General features: G+C 39.5%; 1 non-coding gene across 1 annotated transcript; it reads right to left on the reverse strand.

Moving 5' to 3' along the window:
* Positions 1 to 714: 714 nt before the first annotated feature.
* trnar-ucu (transfer RNA arginine (anticodon UCU)) lies at positions 715 to 800 on the reverse strand. Its single transcript is given in 2 exon segments — positions 715 to 750; positions 764 to 800. It is a non-coding gene; the product is annotated as a tRNA-Arg (tRNA).
* Positions 801 to 8,097: the final 7,297 nt, after the last annotated feature.

The following is an 8,097-nucleotide window of genomic DNA, read 5'->3' on the forward strand; positions in this document are numbered from 1 at the left end:
GTTACTGCTGGGTGCAGTGATGAGGACGGACTTCGGACCTCATTTGCCGCAGAAACAAGGAAGCGAGACAGCGAACTGTTATATCGCAAGCAACGCAAGATTTTTTTTTTCCCGAACCATATTTTCGAGTAAATAAGGACTTTAAAATGACCGGGGTCTGCACCACTGCAATCAAGTGCCGATATAGAAAAAAAAGGTTTGTCCTAAATGAATGAGTCTTTTGCCTGGATACTGCCATCTCTCGTCGGGAAACGTTAGTGCCGGAGAGAGACGGATGGGAGGTATACTGTATGTAGGTTAATTTTTGCTGGAAAGGCGCGATTGGGTGCTGACATTTAACAATCGTTTGTTTCTTTGGTACAACTTAAGCAATCGTTTGAAAACATCAAGATGGATAATTTATTTAGTTGTTCTAATTTCGAAAATATAGTTCTATTGGGTAGTTGTTTAATTCATTCTAAAAACAAAAATGGCGACCGGACAGTTCCCTGACGGGTCTCTCAGATATGGAAACTGTTTTATTTCATTATTTGTACGGAAACATCCTGGATTAAAGCAAAACAGGCGCATTCAATTAAGATTTGTTTTAAATAACAGATTTTATTTATCGATATGAAAAAAAAGTCAGTGTATTTAAGGTTTTGATCTGTGAACTGATATTTTAGTTTACAGCAAACAGCAAAGAGAGTTTACCAGAAACAAAAGGTCAAAATTCGACTCCGCCGGGACTCGAACCCGGAACCTTTGAATCACTTCACGCCTCTAGAAGTCCAATGCGCTATCCATTGCGCCACGGAGCCACCTGTTGGACGCACGCGAGCGGTAGGTGTAAGAAGGCATGATCAGTTTCGTACGTGCCGCTCAATTGATTAAAGAATATAAAAATAGGCACCACGCAGATACGACCTGCAGTTATGATGTAAATTAGATTCAGTTCTTATTTGCCAAACATTCTGCTGATTTGTGATACTATGTGATTCTAAACTGAAAACCGAAAACCTTTTTAAAAATATGGCAGAAAGAGTTAACAACGGTAATAACATTAATATAAGGAGTGCAGTGTAGGTCTAGTATTGTGACAGGTCTGATACATTTGTCTTGAGTCGACAAGAGAATGGATGACCCCGATTTAAGAACATCAGTATGGACCGTTTTTACCACATGGCGTCACTATTGTGCAGGACTTGAATGTCACTAAGCTTTCTGACCCGATCTGGGAAAACAATAAGCGTTCATTTTTCTGTAAGATATTTCAACCTGAGTGAGTTTGGATGGAGTGTCCTCTTTACCTAAATAGCTTCTGAACTGGAATATATATTTTAGCCACGTATCATAATTTTGAATCTGTTCAGAATACTTGGAAATTCTCTTGAGTGTAGCCCCAAACTGTATTTTTCATCTTTGGGATAAATAAAAATGTTAAATCTTCCAAGAAAATGTCTGTTTGTATTTTAAGCTTGTTTAAATGTGGCTATTCTCAAGGGGTTAAAAGCACAAGAAATGCAAATGAAAGAGATTGCAGTGTTAAATGCTTACATTTAATACATACAGTAATTTAGAGGTCTGTTGGGTTTTCCATTTCCAAAGCCATTAAGTAATTCAGCTGAAAACAGACATGAAGACATTAAAAAGGGGATTCAGAAAACAGATATGCATATTCTCATGGCCCATGACATTGGAACCCTGAACGCTGGACCAAGATGGCCTACACAATAAATCTCTGCTGCATTACTCAGGTATCCATGGTGACAGACCCAGGAAAGCAGGGTACACTGGGCTGCACAGAGCAAGATCTCTTACAATCAGTAGCCAGGGATGGGGGGTGTTGGGCAACTATTAGCCCTGGGACCCCAAGAGATTTATTTTCTCCCAAGTTTTTGTTTTCCTCAAGGTCATCTGCTATTATATTGTTAACTGTAAATACTCATCTGTGTCAAACTTTAGTGCAGGGTGCCATGGCAAATATATTGACTGAGGTTAAGATCTGTTTCTGAGCCTCGCAGACTCTCTTCAGTAACAGAGTGATACACACACATACAGTATATATAAGAAACAAGTATAAAGGTTTATTCCATGCTGAAAGGAGAAGAAAAGAAACACAACGTTTCGGCTGTGGAGCCTTTTGCGGATGTCAGACTCCACAGTCGAAACGCTGTGTTTCTTTGGATCTCTTTCAGCATGGATTAAACTTTGATTTGTTCTTTTGTAGCCTACGCATGCTGACACAGCTACCTACTTGAACCACATATATATAATAGTATTCGGGAAGTGCGTATTCTAGTAATCTCCCATTTCATACTTGATGAAGAATTTAGAGTACATTCGTAGATTCTTCACTACATATAGAGAACACCGATACACAATAAGCTGAAAACAAAGCAACAGCTTTGTCATTTCAAAAGTGCAAACTTGCAGGTGGTTGTAATTCCATTAAATGCTCGTTCAGGTCTGCCATATCCAAGTGATAGAGGTATACCTAGACCTAAAAGTAATTTAAGCACTCAGAAATGCCCATTGCAAATTAACATCTGTTTGCATGCTCAAAAAGGTATGATTGATTAGCAGATATTTTCATATGTTTCAAAAAATTATCTTTGGTAAGTTTTAGTACAGGACCTCAGGATGTCTTGTACAGGCTCATGCACCACTGAAGATCATGTACCACTCTGAATGATATTCGGGTTCAGATTGCCATATACAGTGATATCTGGACGTAAGTTTTTCTAAATCATTCTCCGTGCATTTAACTGAAAAGAATAGTATATGTTACAACAAAATCACATTTTTAATGATTAGTAGTTTAATAAGACAAGTGACAGTTAATCGAAAAGGAAGAGGAAGAGTGCATTAGCAGGTGTGTTTTTCTATAGGAAATTTATTTTCTGATCTCAGCCTGCAAAGTCGTCAACTTTGCTGTGTTGCAGTTTTCCAGTTGTGTGTCTTTCTGTCTGCCACGGCCTGCTTTGATCTTGCAGTGTTTTGAGTTGGAATGCTTGAAGGCATGCACAAAAGAAACAGCTTTAGGAGATACTAAAGTACTATGAATCACCAGCCTTGTGTAATGGTTTTCAGAAAACCATTCTAAGCAGAAGTAATTGCAAAGCTAGATGATGCCCCTGACTTGCTGTCTTTCACGGATTTAATCTGAGGATATGAGTCAGTAACCTAGGTGTGTGTTAATGTTTTAGATGAGAGGGGAGTGTAATGTCAATCTTAAACTGTACCTCTGCACTGATTTGCACTTTGTTTTTTGTTCAACAGTAGCAAGAACATGACTAATTCCAAGAAACCCAGCCAAAATTTACTGGAACATTTTTTTTCTTTGAAATAAATTCCCCTCAAGATGTAATGTATTTGTGGTATACAAGGTGTTCCCACTTGAATTGTAGGTATGTTCTCAAACTCTAAACTGTTTTAAAAACTCAACTTGCTTCTCTGCTTCTTTATTTTTCCCCCCTTTAAACAGGATTGATTTATAAGTTGTGTCTAAATAAATCCTGGAATGAAGTTTGCACTGAGTAAACAGAAGTCAGTTTCTCTGCCTCTCAAGTTTGAAGTCCCTTAAAGTAAAACAAAACGATGTGACTGATTTCATTTTTGGACCACGCGTAACTTTTATTGTTGGTTGTTTTATGCTTTGTCACCTTCTTCTTCTTTGTGCTCCCAGATATCTTGCCAGGATTCTCACAAAGCCGTACAACTGAAGCAGTGTAGTCAGGCGTCTGTGTAATTTGTTTTCTTTCTCAAATTAAGGAAATAAAGGCAATCGTCTGTACCGTCAATGTGATTGCTCTCTGATTAGCAGCTAGATGAAGAAAATGTGAATTACCAGCCAGAGTGCCACAGGCTAAAACAGCATTTAGATAAAATCGACTCTACTTTTTAAAAAATGTTCTCTTTTTTGTATTTATGCACATACTGTATGAATAAATCTCTGTATCTCAGCTCAGGAATTACCTATAATAATCTAAAGTAGGTTCTGAACATTGTGATCACAATTGCAATGTCTGAGTCTTATTGAATCTTGGTATGTTCAAGATCTAGACATGAGTATAGAGATGTCTCATCTCCTTATTGTTTTGGATTCACTGCTGTGTTGCCTTACGCCCTTTCCTGACACACAAACTCAATTGATGGGTGGAGGATACATAAGCAGGAAAGAAGACTCATTTAGGATGATGTGCCAGGGCAGGGTTTTAATGTACCAGCTCTGCATTTCATTTCTGGACAGCTGGCGTTGAGCAAAGTAACTGGAACTTCCACTTGATACGTCAGGAGTGTCCGATGGGCCCTTATCAGTACAAATGATTATATGTTCCGACAACAGATACTTCTGTGGAGACGCCACTTCTGTAAAGACTGGGTCCTCATCTCTCCTCAGGCAATGAGCATCACCGCATCACAAATCGGCTGTAGCCTGGCAAATCTTCCGACACAATTTAAACACAACAAGAGCAAGTGTAAGATGTCCTTAACAAAACCCTGCAAGAAGACGGTTTTTGTTTCAAACCAAGTTATCCATGTACAGTTGGATGCGAAAGTTTGGGCACAGGTCAAATCCCACGTTTCACAGAATCTCTTAAGTGAAAAGAAATTAACACAGTCTCTGGAGGGTACAAAGGTACACATGACATATTTCTGCACATCTTAACGCACAATTTCTATTTGCTGAGTTTAACAGATTGAAAAAAATCAATAAAACAGAGGACCTCCTGATGTTCAAGCACATGCTGTGGAAAAGAAAGATGAAACTATGCCATGGTATAATAGTGCATGAACAAGTTTCTCCGCACATTCTTCTGCTTGAAGGTTAGACAGAGTCTGCTGAAGTATATAAAAGGACAATGGATTGCAGCAATACCAACAGAAAGCCTTAATATTATCTTGCAGCTTTCCAAAGACATAAATCAAAACAGATGCATTCAAATCAAGGCTTCACAGACCCAGAGTGGCGACCATTGTTTCTGTTTGCAACTAGGCATTCATCTTTGTTTTTCTTTCACAGATAAAGCTGAACTGAACTCACAAAGATGGACTGCCTGTTGCGGTTATCTGAACTGAACATTCCTCTTTTCTTTTCAATTTTTTTTCTCCTGAACCAATTTTTCACCACAACTAAAAAGGGTCTGAACATCAGTCATTGATAACTGAATGGCACTTGTGTTGACAGCTCATTCTATTGGGGTGTGTACAGTAGTTTCTGCTCACTGTAAAAGATGGCACAAAGGGACAACGGAATAGCAAACGATCTCTCCCTGGAGCAATCTGGCTCTTCTCAGGTTTAATATTTGGGTTCATATTTTGTTCGGTGTGAATATGCCTGTAGCCCTTTGCTTTTGAGATTGAGGTGGTAATTAAGAACCTGGCACTTGGATATATAAGTATTAGAATTCTAAAGCATTATTATATGAAGAGCACAAGAGTTTTCAAAATTGTATTGACTGCATTGTTTTCACGCCTTGGGCTTGTAAAGGGCCCATAAGGTTTGTGGGAGAATGGACCATGCAGCCAACTAAAGCCCTGACTTCCAGAGATCCTTCAAGAAGCGGCTGGATGAAATCCTCAGGTTAGTAAGATTTCACAGTAACCAGCCAAGGAAGACGGGGGGGAAATGGCCACTTCTCATCTGTCGCTGCTTTCTAATGAAAGGACAGTGGCATTTCCCAGAGGAAAACACTACCAGAGAATGAACACATTGTTATATTGCGTTCTTCCAGTAAATATTCACTGTGAAAATAAGCTTTAAAGGTATAGCTGGCTAATTTTAACTGAATGATTGACCGACTCAACAATGGCTTTGTGGTGGCGTGGTGGTATTGGTTAGCATTTCTGTGTCACAAGACCTGGGGCCCTGGGTTCAATTCCTGCGGTGCTGTCTGTGTGGAGTTTGTATGTTCTTCCCATGTTTGCATGGGTTTCCTTTGGGTGCTCTGGTTTCCACCCACAGTCCAAAAATGAATGAATTGATTAACCTTTAATGTGTTTGTGCCTGTGTATGCCTTACAAAGGACTGGTGTCCCGTCCAGGGTGTAACCTGCCTTGCACCCATTGCTCGCCAAGACAGTTTTCCCTGCAACCCTGTATTGGATGAAGGGATTCAGGATTCACTTGGATGGATGTGAATAGGTTGAGTGCTTCACACAGTGACTCATAATAAACCGCTCTGCTTTCTCCAGTTCAGCACCATCTGATCTGGGGCGGGCAGTAGAATCACAGGTCACAGTCTAAGCTCTCTTGTAAATGTCAGTACCCGCTTGTTAAATCAGAGGAGCAGTCCCTGATAACTCAGCATTCGACCAGCACAATCATTCAATGAGGTTAAGAACCCAAGTAGAAAATATCTCCCTCCTAAGGTTGCCTGCTGCCTCTTTATTCATCTGCCATCTGTGCAGTGTGGGTCTTTCCTCGTCTCCTGCAGACATCATTCATCACCCTGCCTCACCTGCCCCCAGCTCTCTTCCCCGCCTGTGAGCAGCTCTGAAGGACAGTCCTTGGCCAGATGAAAACCGAGACCAGCCTGAAAGCAGTAGGAAGGGGACAATACTGTGAAAGAAGATAAATTATGACGATGATAAATTCATGTCACAAAAGGGTCGTTTATTTCTTTGGCTGGGGGAACAAAGGCAAACTCTTATTGTGACAGGCCTTAATGTGCTCCTTCCCCGGTGATCAGGCAAGAAGTGGTTGAAAGAGGAGGGAATGTGAACCAGCCCTGCTTAATCACTTTTGTCAAGGGATACTGATAAATAGCGGCTCCTTTTTTTTTCCACTTTGTCGTTTTTTCCTCATTTGGTCTCGGAGAAATCTCCTTGCTTTAGTGTAACAATACTATATTGCTCTAGTTTAATAGGAAAAACGAGTCTGACTGAACGCTGTAAAAGGACAATTTTGCTGGTCTCCACTGCTCTTGATGCAGTTGATGTTAAAAGCAGGTGTCTCCAACCTTGCGTCCGGAGAACCTCATTCCTTCAGATGTTATAGGCCACCATTAATGTATCAATTTCTAGAGATCTGGAACAGGTTGTGATCTATTAAAATATTTTAATTGGTTGCAGGTAGTAAAGATGTGACACATTACACAATACATTTAACGCAACATGAACCCATTAACAACTAAGAGCCATACTTGTTAGATGAGAAAGAAAATATATATATATAAAGTAAAATATACAGTCAATTAAGCAGGCTAATTTCTGTGGGAATAAAACATCATTTAGTTCTATTGCTCCAGAATCTAGGCAGTCTAAATCGATGCCCACAAGGAAGGAGGTCACATTGTGCAAGGGGTGGTCTCAACAGTCAATGATCACATTGGCCTTCTGCACTATTTGCTTAACATAGATGTCTGAAGCTGTAGTTTTTGTGCAGCTCTAATTTTGCTGGCTAGCTTCACAATCCTGCTCAGTCTGGTTTTATTGCACGTATTAAGGTTACGAAACTAGGCTACCACAGAGAATGTAAGGACAGTTTCAGTGGAAGTTTTAAATAAAGTCACCCTTGAACTTCACACTTTAAAAAAAGCAGAGTTTTCTTAGGAAAAACAATTGTTGGCTCTTTCTACATTATTGCATCTGTGTTTTCCTCCAAGGTTAGTTTGTATTCAACAATGGTGCCAAGCCATTTGTAGGTGAAATATGTGAATTGTTTTATTAAGTAATTCCCCTCAAGGACCAGGATTCCCTTAAATTAACAAATCTGGTTAATTGGTGACTATCTTGACATTACATGTTTCTCCTCTTGAAAAACAGGAGATTTTAGGGTGACCTATGAGAGTGGAACTGGGGTTCTCCAGAACCAGGTTTGGAGACAGTAATGAGACACTAATGTGTAGACCAAAGAATGTTGGGCCTTCTTATCACAACAAGAAAGTGTGAAGCCAACTATTTTATCTGCCTTTGATGTCTGAGTACGTTTTTCACTTCACTCCCAGAAATGTGTCCTGTAAGAGCTGCAAAAAAAGCATCAGAAAATAATCAGCATATCCAATTTCTACTGGCTGTAGAAACTCTTGAGTTTCATTACCATAATAATAACAAACATCGGTTAGTTTTAAAAATGTTTAAAAGATATACTGTAGATAAGCATAGTATAATAATA

This window comes from Lepisosteus oculatus, chromosome 9 (genome assembly GCF_040954835.1).
Source record: "Lepisosteus oculatus isolate fLepOcu1 chromosome 9, fLepOcu1.hap2, whole genome shotgun sequence".
NCBI lineage: Eukaryota > Metazoa > Chordata > Actinopteri > Semionotiformes > Lepisosteidae > Lepisosteus > Lepisosteus oculatus.